We start from the raw sequence: 15859 nt of genomic DNA on the forward strand, positions 1-15859 counted from the left end.
GGAAAGAGGGCTCTTTCTGTTCTGCTGCGAATTGTTTCTCTTCTTGCCACCCCTCTCTCATCTCTCTGGGTCTCCGTTTCGCTCCATCCCTCCTCACCTTCTACCCACTCAGCTGTGAGTACACCCAAGGTCCCAAGTACAGTTCTCCCATAGCCCAGGATCGCAACTGATAACTACCCAAAAGTTCAGAGGTGACAAATTCAGCATACTATGGGTATAGTGAGGGAGGGGGGAAATGTATACATATTATATGTATATTATATACATATAATTTTATACATATTATATATATACACATACATATATGTACATGCATTTTACATATTTTAGCTCATTTATTCTCACAAAACCTTTGTGGTTAAAAGTAATTGTCAATTACACATAGAAGAAAGCACAAGATGAAGGCTAAGTGGCCCCAAGTTCACCCAGCTGGCAAGGAGAAGACTCCAAGGTCCCATCTCACCTCCCTTACTAACCATTCCTGGGAGGAAATCCTGCCCGATCATCAGTTTCTCAGAATTGATTAATTTATTTATTATTTATTTATGTTCTCTCTCTCTCTCTCTCTCCCTCCCTCCCTCCCTCCCTCCCTCTTTTGGTACCTGGTATTGAACTCAGGGTCAGTAAACTACTGAAAATTTCTAAAGGGCTTAAGTGTCCCATTTCTGATGCATTAAAAGACAGGCTAACACTTCAGTTTACTGTGGAAAAGTTAATATCTGTACCCCACTGAGAAAACTGCCTAGACCAGACTGAGTGTACAAAGTGTAAGCCACAGAGTCCTAGTCATCACCAGCAAACAGCCACCTTCTCTCCTACATTCAAATAAGGACCCTTACCTGTGCATTTTATCATGCAGCAAAGTTCTCCTTGAACTATGTTTAGATTAAACAGTTTTAACTAACTCTCTCTCTCTCTCTCTCTCTCTCTCTCTCTCTCTCTCTCAAATGTTTGACTTATTTTATTGTATCTCTTGATCCATTCATTTGGACCACAGCCTCCTCATCAATTATGCAATTTAAAGGTGTGAAGTAGGGCTGGGGATGTGGCTCAAGCGGTATTGCGCTCGCCTGGCATGCGTGCGGCCCGGGTTCGATCCTCAGCACCACATACAAACAAAGATGTTGTGTCCACCGAGAACTAAAAAAAATAAAATAAACATTAAAAAATTATCTCTCTCTCTCTCTCTCTCTCTCTCTCTCTCTCTCTCTCTCTTAAAAAAAAATAAAATAAATAAAGGTGTGAAGTACAGTAGAATGAATCAGACATAACTTTCCTAGGTTCATATTTGAGTATACAACCAGTGAAACTCATCATGTACAACCACAAGAATGGGATCCTAATTAGAATGTTATACTCCATGTATGTATAATGTATCAAAATACACTTTACTGTCATGTATTTCTAAAAAGAACAATTTTTTTTTAAATGGCGGAGTGGCACTAAAAAATAAATAAATGGCTGTGAAGGATTTTGGCAAACACAAAAACGTCCTGCTCAAGTATTCGAGAATCTCAGATGCTTAGGATTTATTACGGATTATATTCTTTGGAATAATCATATTGTCTAAATAATGAAAAAATAACAGACATGGATCACAAATTACAGGTACTGAGCTTCCCATAGTCATTCCTAATGCTGGTATCATTGCAAGTCACCATATTTTCTAGGAAAGTCTGTCCTTAAGAGACAATTACATTTCTGTGGTGACCACAAAGAAATCAACTGCACAAACTGAAATGGCTCTATAATAGATGCCTAGTGCAAGGGCCAGAATGATCACCCAGAAAACAGGGACTACAAACATAGGCCAGGCTGCTGAGTTCAAATCCTGACTATACTACTTACTGGCTGTGAGACCAAATTACTTCACTTTGGGGGTTTGTTTTTGTTGTTTGGTTTTTGGTCTTCTTTACTCATTTGTAAAATGGGGGTCAAAATAGTGCCTACCTCATAATTTTCCTAATGATTATGTAAGTTTTTATCCAGACAGGGCTTATAATAATGTCTGCTACAAGATAAATCCTCAATAATCCTGGGCTATTCTAAATAGAACATGATGCTTCAGAACTCTTGAATTTGTACCTATGTATTCTCCCTACATTTATTTAAGTTTGATTTGTGGCAACTATTTTATAGATAGATATCTCCTTTTTGATAGTGAGCCATTGGGTTTGGGGAGTATTTCATCACCTGTCTATTAATCTGGATGCTTCCAGATATTTCCTTATAACATTCAAAAATATCTTTTGTACTAAGTACAAGATAAAATATAAAACCCAAGCAACATCAATTCATCACAAAAAGACTGATAAAATATGCACTCTTATGATTCTATTAACATTTGATATTCATGAAAATTCAACCAATCATATCTAGCAATGCCCAGGTAACTGACAGGTTACACGCAGCATAGATGTTTTTGTAAAGCCAGATTTCAGAACTCAGGCACTAAGTGGTAAAGAGAGTTGCAAATTGTTGAGATTGCTATCTTGGAGTGGAACTTCCTGGGTTCATATTTCTATCTTCACCCCTCAGTTTGTTCCTTAACCTATGTGACTCTCAGATTCTTCACTCTAGAGAATAGCAATGGGAGGATTAGGCAAGCTAACTTACACAAAGTATTTAGCACAGTGCCTAGTACCGATGGACATTCATTCATGTTAGCTACTATTTATATTATTTATTGGTAATACAAGTTTGATAGAGTCGAAAGCTAAATAATCAGGTTATTATTATTATTACTATTATTATTATTATCATCATCATCATCTAATGAGAGAGATTATCAGTGTCTAAACAATCCCAACATAGATATACAAAATGCCACCCATGGAAGGCCAGTTTATAATTAGTTGGAATAAATTAGCCATAAGTAAAGAGAGGGCATATCCATTCAAATGGAAGTCAGAACCACACTGAAGCACTGAAAACTAGGAGCCACGAGGCAGATAGAAGCTGTGAGAATCCATAGGATTTCCTGTCCACAGGAGATGGTCTTGTGGCCCACAGATTCAGTACGCAACCCCATGGCAAGGCTTGCTGAATCGTGGGGAAGTCCCTTGAATTGCCTTAGCTGAGGTCTTGCACCCTCATCCACATTCCTTAATTGGGACTTATTCCTGACGCTCTTCTTACGATGCTTCTAACTTCCCACGTAGCATGATTTAAACTGACATTCCTGGTCCAGGGTCCTTTAAGTTGTGAGAGTGAGTCTCTTGGGGCCTAAACACCCCAGACAAGAGTCAACAGTGGGACCCCAGACCATCCAGACAAAGGCCTTCTTAGTTAATTTTCTCTTGGAAAACTCCATCACGCCACCTCTTCACATTTCTACAATATACAAACAGTACTAGAAAGATGTGGATGACACTTAATTTCAGCCCAATATTCTTTCCATTATGAAAAATGTAAGAAGAGTCTTTCCTATGGCTCAAGCAGAAGAAACTTGATTTTATTCTTTTTCCCCAGATATTTGAAGGGCAGGATTAGAGGATCATGGCATGAATGCCCTAAAATACAGATGTGTACTGAACAAAAGAAATGACCAGGTTAAAAGTTCTATCATTTTCATCTAAAAATAGTCAACCAAACTAAAGTGCAATTCAATTAGAACATTAACTCATGTTCAAGCCAAATAGCTTTTGAAAGCAGCAAAAGCCACCCTGAAAGCAAAACTTGAGCCAAAGGAGTGTGCTCTCAGCGCCTACTAGTGGTTATCTTCTAGCATTGCATACCTGTAAAAAAAAAAGTTTTCTGTGTAAAGGGAGCTGTGATTTGTAGAAAAACATGATTAACCTCAACTTCACACATGCTAAATAGTGATAATTAGGCTTAACTATAATATGCATTTCTTTGTGACAGGTTTCTTTATATATTAAAAAATATGCATCTCTTTAGTAACCAAACATAAAAACACAGGATGTATATGAAATTACTTAGGTAAGATTATTCCTTTAAAAATCAGGTACTTTTAGCCAGGCACGGTATCACATGCCTGCAATCCCAGCATCTTGGAAGGCTGAGGAAGGAGAATCACAAATTAAAAACCAGCCTCAGGGGGCTGGGAGGTAGAGCGCTTGCCTCTATTGTGGCTCAGTGGTAGAGCGCTTGCCTCGCATATATGAGGCACTGGGTTCAATCCTCAGCACCACATAAAAATAAATACGCAAAATAAAGATATTGTGCCTATGTATAACTAAAAAATATTTTTTAAAAAACCAGCCTCAGCAAATTAGTGAGATCCCATCTCAAAGCTCAGTGGTTAAGCACCCCTTTTGATACCAGGTTCAATCCCTGGTATGTATGTACATACATACATACATACATACATACATACATACATACATACATGTCAGGAGTTTTTAATAGAATTTTTTTCGGTGTTTGGTACCAAACCTAGGGCCTTTTGCATGGTAGGCAAGTGCTCTACCATTGATCTATAACCCCAATCCCCAAAGGATTTCTTTTCAACAGATAGATTCCTCTGGTAGATTTTAAGTATTTGATAATGCAGAAATCCCACATAACATCATTTTAGAAATATCATAATATAAATTTATAGTGCAAACAAGTGCATCAAAGCAGGGTTTAAAAATGAAATGCCCTGTGAATTTTGGGATTTTTGTCTATTTTGTTCATCACTAAAACCTCAGAATGTTGTACAGTGCCTAACACTCAATACATATCAGTTGAATGGAGCTGAATAGAAGGGAAAGAGAGACAGAAATAGAGATAGAGACAGAACCAGACAGAGAGACAGAGAAACTGAATTTGCAAGCCTCCTAAGTTTCACTAGGATGGGAATCTGAAGATATGGTACAGAATAAACCAGGAAAGATGAAACCTGGAGTGGGCAAGACCCTTTGTGGTCTCTAAGAAAGTAGAACCTTCACCAATAGAAGAGATGTGTACTGCTCAGCTCTGAATAAAAAAAAAGTCTCCGGTTACCCAGAGATGCTGGCCTCAACCAATGTATCTCCATCCAAGAAGAGCTGCACCTTCACACACTACTTCCATCTAGAACTTCAAATTCAGCTACTAAGCTGGGTGTGATGGCATGTGCCTTTAGTTCCAGCTACTTGGAAGGCTGAAGCAGGCAGATCACTTTTATATATATATTTATATATATATATTTAGTTGTAGTTGGACAAATATCTTTATTTTATTTATTTTTTTATGTGGTGCTGAGGATCAAACCCAGGGCCTCGCATGTGCTAAGTCAGTGCTCTACCGCTGAGCCACAATCCCAGCCCCAGGAGGATCACTTAAACCCAGGACTTCAAGACTAGCCTGGATAGCAGAGCAATACCTCACCAAAAAAAAAGAAAGAAAGAAAGAAAAGAAAAAAAATCAGCTACAAGGGGGAAAAAAATGCCTTTTCAAAGTCCTATTTCTTGGCCTTTTCCACACAATTATAATACCATTCTTTCAGAAGGCATTTTATTCCTAATTAGTCCTCCTTCAACTTAAGCCAAAATAATGAAAAAATGAAATAACTGGTGTTTTAGGTTTGAGTACTCTCTTCTGTCTTCAAACAGCCAATCTATTTATTCACATCTCTTCCAGAAGTCTCAGAATACATTGGATGATATCATGTCAAACTCAACCTGTGACATAATGCTTTCTGAAGATCAAAGAGGATTGAAAGTTCTCATTTTAAGCCCAAACTAGAAATCGCATTTTCTTAAAATATAATAGTAATAAAGAATGTGTGTATCAAATGGAAAAATGAGAAAACAATCTAACTAAAGCCCCTATTAAATTCTCTAGCTTAGAAACACAAAGCAGGTGTTTCCATTTATCTACTTAGTACATTGAAATAAAAAGCAGTTTGTCAAATTTTAAGTCTTGTACTGAAAACATAGGTACTATAAAATAGTCAAAACAAGCAGGTATTTTCTTTTATTCTTTCAATACATAATAAAAATCATATAATATGTTATCAACACTATATATAATTTTCCATTAAAATGTTGAAAAGTCTATGTTGTAATCATGCCAACTGTTTCTTACATAAATAACAATTCTATTTCATTATCCTGCATGGGGACATTCTTGGGTACCATGACCCAAGGGGACATTAAAGCAGGTGACTATGAGCATTCAGATGGACCCCAGCTCCATCACTTACTAGTTATGTAATCTTGGGCAATTATTTAACCTTTTTTTGTTAGGTAACAAATATTATTATTAATATTAAGTGACTAATATTCTATTTCTTGTCAGCGAAATGGTATTGAAATAGTAACTATTTCCTAATAACTGTGTAAGTTAAATGTTGTTCATATAAAGTTCTTGTATCATTGCCTAAGACACAGTAAGAATTCAATAAATAATCTTTCCTATACCAAAACTAGTTAATCAGTTGGTCATAGCATGTTTGTAAACAAAATTTTAACCTGCATATAACAGCAATGAAATTCAAAACCCTTTATTATCAGGAAGCATCTGAATGAGAATTTGAAAAGAGAGAAATGACATTTCTTCTCCAACAACAAGATAAGGACTTCTTATCAGGCAAGATAATTCCAGCACACCGCCCCCCACACTCTTTTCCCTTGAAGATTAAAACTAGATAGGATTCCTTTCAATTCCACTGAAGATATTGTTGCAAAAACTATCTCAGCCACTAGAGGGCTCTCACAGACTCCCAATTACACTAGATAAAAGTGATTTATTAAAAATAACAAAGAATGAATATCACAAAATATCATCAGCAAAAAACAGTAGAATGAATCGGACATAACTTTCCTATGTTCATATATGAATTTATGACCAGTGTAACTCCATATTGTGTACAACCACAAGAATGGGAAGTTATACTCCATGTATGTCAAAATACATTCTACTGTCATGAATAACAAAAAAGAACAAAGAAAAAAATTTAAAAATACCAACAGCACCATTGACATGTTCCTTTTCAAGAGTAATATGGAAATAAATAGCAAAGGATTTTTAAAATATATTTGTTGTGAGCTAGTTCTAAAATTTTAAGAAAATTATTTTGAAAGTTTTCAATTTAGTTTTTCAATTTACATTTCAATTGTGTTCCTTGTCATGAAAAAAGTGTCCAGCATCTTTAGCAATTAGAGAAATGCAAATTAAAACTACACTGAAATTTCATCTTACTCCAGTTAGAATTGCAATTATCAAGAATACAAATAACAATAAATGTTGGCAAGGATGTGGGGGGGAAAGGTATACTCATACATTGCTGCAAATTGGTGCAACCCCTCTGGAAAGCAATATGGATATTCCTTAGAAAAGTTGGAATGGAACCACTTGACCCAGTTATCCGACTCCTCAGCATATACCCAAAGGACTTAAAATCAACCTACTATAGTGATGAGGCCACATTAATGTTCACAGCAGCTCAATTTACAATACCTAAGCAATGCAACCAAACTAGGTGCGCTTCAACAGATGAATAAAAAAAGAAAATGTGGTACATATACATAATGAAATATCACTCAGCCATAAAGAAAGATGAAATTATGGCATTTGCAAGTAAATGGATGGAATTGGAGACTATCATGATAAGTGAAATAAGCCAATCCCCAAAACCAAAGGCCAAACATTCTCTCTGATATGCAGATGCTAACACACAATGGGGATGGAAAGAATAGAAGTTCATTGGATTAGACAAAGGGGAATGAAGGGAAGGGAGCAGGGATGAAGGGGCATGAGAATAGGAGAGACAGTAGAATGAATAAAACATAACTTTTCTATGCTCATATATGAATACATAACCAGTGAAACTCCATATCATGTACAACCACAAGAATGGGAAGTTATACTCCATGTATGTATAATACATCAAAATGTATCCTTCTGTCATGTAGAACTAAAAAGAACAAATATAAACAATAAATAAATAAATATGATGTTATAAAATATTAATTTCAAGACACAAATTGCTAAATTTCTTCCCAAAAAAATCTGTATAGTTGGAGGCTGGTTTTTCTGAATATGTATAAACATATTTGAAAAAATATATACTGAAACATTAAAAAATTCCTTGGGGTAGTGAAAATAAGGGGGTTTTGCTTAGGTTTTTGTGTGTATGTTGTTGTTTATTCTATGCTGGGGATTAAACTCAGGACTTCATACATGCTAGGCAAGTGGTCAATCACTGAGCTACATACCCAGCCCTTTTTATTTTATTTTGAGATAGGATCTCATTAAGTAGAACTTGAAATCCTCCTGCCTCAGCCTTTTGAATAGCTGGGATTTTAGGTATATGCTACCACACTTGGCTGAGTGATTCTTTCAAGAGACAGGTCTTGCTATGTTGCCGAGGCTGGCCACAAAGTCCTAGGATCCTTCTACCTCAGCTTTCCAAAGAGCTGGGAATATAGCTGTGTACTGTCACACTTGGCTAGAATGGATTTTTTAAAAAATAATCCAACTAAATGTATGCTAACTCAAGAAACTCATTTTCAAATCTAAAAACACAAATAGGATAAAAGTCTGCCAGGCATGGTGGTACACACCTGTAATTCCAGCTACCCAGGAGGCTGAGGCAGAAGGATGGCCAATTTGAAGCCAGCCTTGGCAATTTAGTGATACCCTATCTTAAAACAATCAATCAAAAGGGCAGATGATGCAGTTCGATGGTAGGTGCTTGCCTGACATGTGCAAGGCCGTGGATCTGACTCCAATACCACAAATAAAAGATTGGGAGGAAGTGGGATGATGATGTAAAAGTCAAAGGATGGGAAAATATATTCTATGAAAATAGTAACCAAAAGAGAACTAAGGTGGCTATAGTAATATAAGACTCATTCAAAATCTATTACAAGAGACAAAGGATATTGTTTATTAATAAAAGGATCAATTCATCAAGAATATATAAGAATTGCTGGGCATGGTGGCACACACCTGTAATCCCAGCAGCTCACGAGGCTGAGGCAGGAGGATTGAGAGTTCAAAGCCAGGCACTAAGCAACCCAGTGAGACTCTGTCTCTAAATAAAACACAAAATAGGGCTGGAGATGTGGCTCAGTGGTCAAGCCCTTGAGTTCAATCCCCAATACCCCCAAAAAAACAATATATAAGAATCATAAACATGTGCATCAACCACAGAACCCCAAAACATATGAAGCAAACATTGACAGAATTGAAAAGAAAAATAGATGGCTCTATAATAGTTGGGGACTGTAACATCCCACTTTCAAGAATGGATATAGAAGCCAACAAAAGACCACGAAAGAAATAGAGGACTTAACACAATCAACCAATCAGACCCCACAGACATACAGAACATTCTACCCAACAACAGAATATACTTCTTCTCAAATACACACAGGAGTCTCCAAAATAGATCATTAAGCAAGTCTTGATAAATTTTAAAAGACTGAAATCCTACAAGTGTCTTTTCCAACCACAATAGAAACTAGAAATCAATATTAGAAGTGGAAAATCAACAATATAATCTTCAAACAACCAATGGATCAATAAAAACCTACAAAGGGGGCTGGGGTTGTAGCTCAGTGGTAGAGCACTTGCCTCGAACGTGTGAGACCCTACAAAGGAAATTAAAAAATACTTTGAACTAAATGAAATACTAAAACTTACAGGATGAAGCAAGAAAAGTGCTAACATAAAAATGTAGTCATGAAGCATATACTAAAAAAGAAGATAGATATCAATCCAATAACCAAATTGTGTACCTTCAGGAACTATAAAAAGAAGAAGAAAACAAACTCAAAACTAGGTAGAATGAAATAATCCAGATTAGTGCAGAGGTAAATAAAATACAAGCTAGAAAATAATGTGGTGGGGTGGGGGGAATCAATGAAACCAAAAGTTGGTTCTTTGGAAAAAGCAACAAAATTAACAATACTTTAGTTAGATCAACTAAGAAAAAAAGAGAAAGAAGACTCAAATTACTAAGATCAGAAATAAAAATAGGCATATTACTATCAATTTCACAAAAATAAAAAAGATTTTAAGAGAACGCTATGAACAATGTCACCAAATTAGATAACCTAGATGAAATGGGCAACTACCTAGAAACACACAATCTACCAAAACTGAATCATGAAAAGCTAGAATATCTGAATAAACCTAAAACTAGTAAGAAGATTAAATCAGTCATCAAAAATCTCCCAACAAAGGAAAGTCCATTGAAAACTGATGGCTCCACTCATGAATTCTACCAAGCATTTAAAGAACTAGTGACAATTCTTCCAATCAAATAGGAGAGAGCACTTTCTGATTCAATGGAAGCCAGCATTATCCTGACACCAAAACCAGGCAAAGACACAAGAAAAAAAACAAAACTACAGACCAATATTTTTATGAATATTGATGCAAAAATCCTACCATACCAAATTCAGCAGTATATTAAAAGGATTAGCTGGGTATGGTGGTGCACACCTGTAATCCCAGTGGCTCAGGAGGCTGAGGCAGGAGGATTGCAAATTCAAAGCAATCAGCAACTTAGTGAGGCCCTAAGTAACTTAGTAAGATCCTATCTCAAAATAAAAAACAAAAAAGAGCTGGGGATGTAGCTCAGTGCTTAAGTGCCCCTGAGTTCAATCCTTAATACAAAATAAAATTATACACCATAACCAATGGGATTTGTTTCCAAAATGCAAAGATATAGCTCAATGTATGAAAATCAAGCAACATCATATGCCATATTAATAAAGGGGGGAAACCTATGATTATCAATTGATACTGAAAAAGCACTTGACAAATTAATACTTGATCATCATAAAAACACCAACAAAATACAAAAGAAAGAACTTCCTCATGAGTATAAATATACTCATACATGATACATCATACTCAATAGTAAAAGGCTAAGTTTTTCTTAAGTTAGTTTTAACTTAGTTTTCCTCTAAGTTCAGGAATAAGACATAGCTACTCACTTTCAACACTTCAACATAGTAGTAGAAATTCTAGACAGAGCAACTAGACAAGAAAAAAGAAATTAAAAAATCCACATTTTAAAGAAAGAAGTAAAACTCTCTATTCACAGATGACATGATCTGATATGTAGAAAACCCAAAGATATCTCCTTCTCTCCCCACACAGCAGAATATCTAATAAATGAATTCAGCAAAGTTTCAGCAAACAAAATCAACATGCAAAAGTCAATTACATTTCTATATACTAAAAAAAAAATCCAAAATGGAGAGTAAGGAAACAATTCCCTTTACAATGCATCAAAAAGAACAAATTATTTAGTAACAAATTTAAGAAGAACAAAGATTTGTGTGTTAAAAACTACAAATATTGCTGAAAGAAATTTTAAGAAGACATAAATACTGGAAAGACATCCCAAGTTCATAGACTGGAAAATTTAGTATTGTTAAAATGAAAATACCATTCAAAGCAATCCACAAATTTAGCATGATCCCAATGAAAATCCCAATAGCACTTTTTACAGAAATAGAAAATCATCATAAAATTAATATGGGATCTCAAAAAACTCCAAATCATCAAAACAATCTTGAAAAAGAAGAACAAATTTGGGAGAATTATACTCCTTATTTCAAAACTTACTACAAAACTACAGGAATCAAAACAGGTTGGTAGGGGTAAAAGGACAGACATATAGATCAATGGAAAAGCAAGTCCAGAAATAAACTCTTGCATAAATAGCCAAATGATTTTCAAGAAGGGTTCCAAGACCATTCAATGGGAGGAAAGGAAATTTCAACAAATGGTGCTGGGAAAACTGAATATTCATGTGTCAAAAAAAATGAAATTGTATCCTTATCTTGCACCATATACAAAAATTAAATCAAAATGGATCAAAGACCTAAAACTATGAAATTCTTGGAACAAGGAGAAAAGCTTCACATTAATTTGGGAATAGTTTCTTGAATATGACTTCGAAAGCATAAGCAACAAAGGAAAAACCGTGGACTCTCTCAACATTTAAAATTCTGTGTATCAAAGCCAGGGTAGTGGTGCATGCCTGTTAAACCCAGCAATTTGGGAAGCTGAAGCAGGATTGCAAGTTCAAGGCCAGCGTCAGGATCTTAGCAAGGCCATGTCTCAAAATAAAACATAAAAAAGGCTGGGGATATAGTGGCAAAGAACCCCTGGGTTCCATCCCTAGAACCAAAAGATTAGAATAAAGTACTGTGCATCAAAGAACACTACAAAGAGTGAAAAACAGATCATAGAATGGCAGAAAGTGTTTGCAATTTATATTGATACAGGATTAATATCCAGAATAAGGGTATGGGGTATAGCTGAGTAGTAGTGCATGCCTAGCACTCATGAGCCTCTGGGTTCAATCCCTAGGAACCCCCCACCCCCAGAAAAAAATCAAGCATAAAGAACTCACTCACACAACTAAAAAAAATACAACCCATGTTTTAAAATGGGCAAAGGAACTTGAATAGATATCTCTCCAAAGAAGGTTTACAAATGACCAATAAACACATGAAAACATGTACAACATCACTAGTGACCACAAAAGTGGAAGTCAAATCACAATGAAAATAGCACTTTGCATAATTATTGATCAAATGGGAAAAACAACACATGCTAGCAAAGATGTGAAGAAACTGGACCCCTCCTGCATTCATAGGTATGTGAAATTATACAGTCCTGTGGAGCAGTTTGACAGTTCCCCAAAAAAGTTAAATGTAGAATTACCATTTGATTGTTTCTTTTTGCTGAGAAAAAGCTTTTTAATTTGAATTCATCCCTTTATTGATTCTTTTTTATTTCTTGCACTATAGGAGTCTTATTAAAGAAGTCAGGGCCTAATCCGACATGAGGAAGATTTGGGTTTACTTTTTCGTCTATTAGGTGCAGGGTATCTGATTTAATTCCTAGGTCCTTGATCCAGGGATTGAGCTTTGTGCATGGTGAGAGATAGGGGCTTAATTTCATTTTGCTGCATATAGCTTTCCAGTTTTCCCAACCCCATTTGTTGAAGAAGATATCTTTCCTCCAATATATATTTTGGTGCCTTTGCCTAATATGAGATAACTATATTTATATGGATTAGTCTCTGTGTCCTCTATTCTGTATCATTGGTCTACAAGTCTATTTTGGTGCCACTATCATGCCGTTTTTGTTACTATTGCTCTGTAGTATAGTTTAAGATCTGGTATAGTGATGTCACCTGCTTCACTCTTCTTGCTGAAGATTGCTTTAGCTATTCTGGGTCTCTTATTTTTCCAGATAAATCTCATGACTGCTTTTTCTATTTCTATGAGGAATGTCATTGGGATTTGGATTGAAATTGCATTAAATCTGTATAGAGCTTTGGATAGTATGGTCATTTTGACAATATTAATTCTGCCTATCCAAGAACAAAGGAGAATTTTCCATCTTCTGAGGTCTTCTTTCATTTCTTCCTTTAGTGTTCTGTAGTTTTCATTGTAGAGGTCTTTCACCTCTTTTGTTGATTCCCAAGTTTTTTGTTTTTGTTTTTGTTTTGAGGCTATTGTAAATGGGGTAGTTTTCCTGATGTATAGAAATGCCTTTGATTTATGGATGTTGTCACTGATGTATAGAAATGCCTTTGATTTATGGATGTTGATTTTATGTCCTGCTACTTGGCTAAATTCATTCATTAGTTCTTTTTTATTATTAGTTGTTCAAAACATTACATAGCTCTTGACATATCATATTTCATACATTTGATTCAAGTGGGTTATGAACTCCCATTTTTACCCCATATACAGATTGCAGAATCACATTGGTTACACATCCACGTTTTTACATACTGCCATACTAGTATCTGTTGTATTCTGTTGCCTTTCCTATCCTCTACTATCCCCTCTCCCTTCCCTTCCCCTCCCATCTTCTCTCTCTACCCCATCTACTGTAATTCATTTCTCTCCCTTGTTCATTCATTAGTTCTTGAAGTTTTCTGGTGGAATTTTTTGGATCCTCTAGGTATAGAATCATGTTGTCAGCAAATAGTGATAGTTTGAGTTCTTCTTTTCCTAGCTGTATCCCTTTAATTTCTTTTGTCTAATTGCTCTGGCTAGAGTTTCAAGGACTATGTTAAATAGAAGTGGTAAAACAGGGCACCCCTGTCTGGTTCCAGTTTCTAGAGGGAATGCTTTCAATTTTTCTCCATTTAGAATGATGTTGGCCTTGGGCTTAGCATACATAGCTTTTACAATGTTGAAACAATCAGTGAGTTGAATAGAGAGCCTACAGAATGGGAGCAAATCTTACCACACATACATCAGATAGAGCTCTAATCTGTAAGATATATAAAGAACGCAAAAATCTTAACACCAAAAAAACAAATCACCCAATCAATAAATGGGCCAAGGAACTGAACAGACACTTCTTGGAAGAGAATATACAATCAATCAACAAACATAAAAAAATATTCAACATCTCTAGCAATTAGAGAAACGCAAATCAAAATTACTCTTAAGATTTTATCTCACTCCAGTCAGAATGGCAGCTATCGAGAATACAAACAATAATAAACGTTGGAGAGAATGTGGGGAAAAGAGGCACACTCATGAATTGCTGGTGGGACTGCAAATTGGTGCAACCAATCTGGAAAGCAGTATAGAGATTTTGGAAAACTGGGAATGGAACCACCATTTGACCCAGCTATCCCACTGCTTGGTCTAGACAACGGACTTAAAAACAGGTTACTAAAGGGACACAGCCACATCTATGTTTATAGTAGCGCAATAGCTAAATTGTGGAACCAACTTAGATGCCCTTCAGTAGATGAATAGAAAAAGAAAATGTGGTGTATATATATATATGCAATGGAATATTATTCAGCATTAAAAGAAAATAAAATCATGGTATTTACAGGTAAATGAATGGAGTTGGAGAACATAATGCTAAGTGAAGTTAGCCAATCCCAAAAAAACAAATGCCAAATATTTTCTCTGATATGTAGATGATGATCCATAATGGGGATGGGTGGAGGAATATGGGAAGAATGAAGGAATTTTAGATAGGGTAAAGGGGAGAGAGGGGAAGGGAGCAGGTAGGGGATAGGAAAGATGGTAGAATGAGATAAACATCATTACCCTAAGTACATGTATGAAGACACAAATGGTGTGACTCTACTTTGTGTACAACCAAAGAAATGAAAAATTGTGCTCTATATGTGTACTATGAATTGAAATGCATTCTGCTGTCATGTATATAACAAATTAGAATAAATATTTTTTTTTAAAAAAGGATTACTATTGGATACAGTAATTCCACTCCTGGGTCTATACTCAAAAAACAGGAACTTAACTACTGTAGATGTTTGTATACCAATATTTATAGCAACATCATTCACACTGTTAAAAAGTGGGAACAATCCAGTGTCCATCAACAGATGAATAGATATGGAGTACAAACATACAATGGCGTATTAGTCATTAAATGAAATTCTAACACATGCAACAACATGATATAACTTGAAAACATCATGCTAAATGAAATAAGGTAGACACAAAGGACAAATATTTTTATTCCACTTGTGCCCAGAATAGGCAAATTCAGGAACAGAAAGTAGAATAAACATGTATCAGATGCTGAAGATTCAGTTACTGGTATAGAATTTGTTTGGAATGATGAAAATGTTTGATGATAGTTGCACAACATTGCAAATGTACTCAATGATACTGAATTGTACAGTAAAAAATCGTTAAAATGGTTTTGTTATATATATCACCAAAAAGAGTTAAAAATGTGGAAGGTTTTGTAGCTACATTTTAAGTGGCCCCAAATGGTCCCTGCCTCTAGCTCTATGTACCTTTGTATTACACTCTCCTATGGAATATATGCTGGACTCAGTGACCCACTTCTAACAGGATAAAGCAAAAAAAAAAAAAAGGAGGGGGAAGGACAGTATGTGCCAGTTCGGGTCATAAATTGTGGCACTGCTCTCTTTTGGATCACT

This window comes from Marmota flaviventris, chromosome 8, assembly GCF_047511675.1.
Source record: "Marmota flaviventris isolate mMarFla1 chromosome 8, mMarFla1.hap1, whole genome shotgun sequence".
Lineage (NCBI taxonomy): Eukaryota > Metazoa > Chordata > Mammalia > Rodentia > Sciuridae > Marmota > Marmota flaviventris.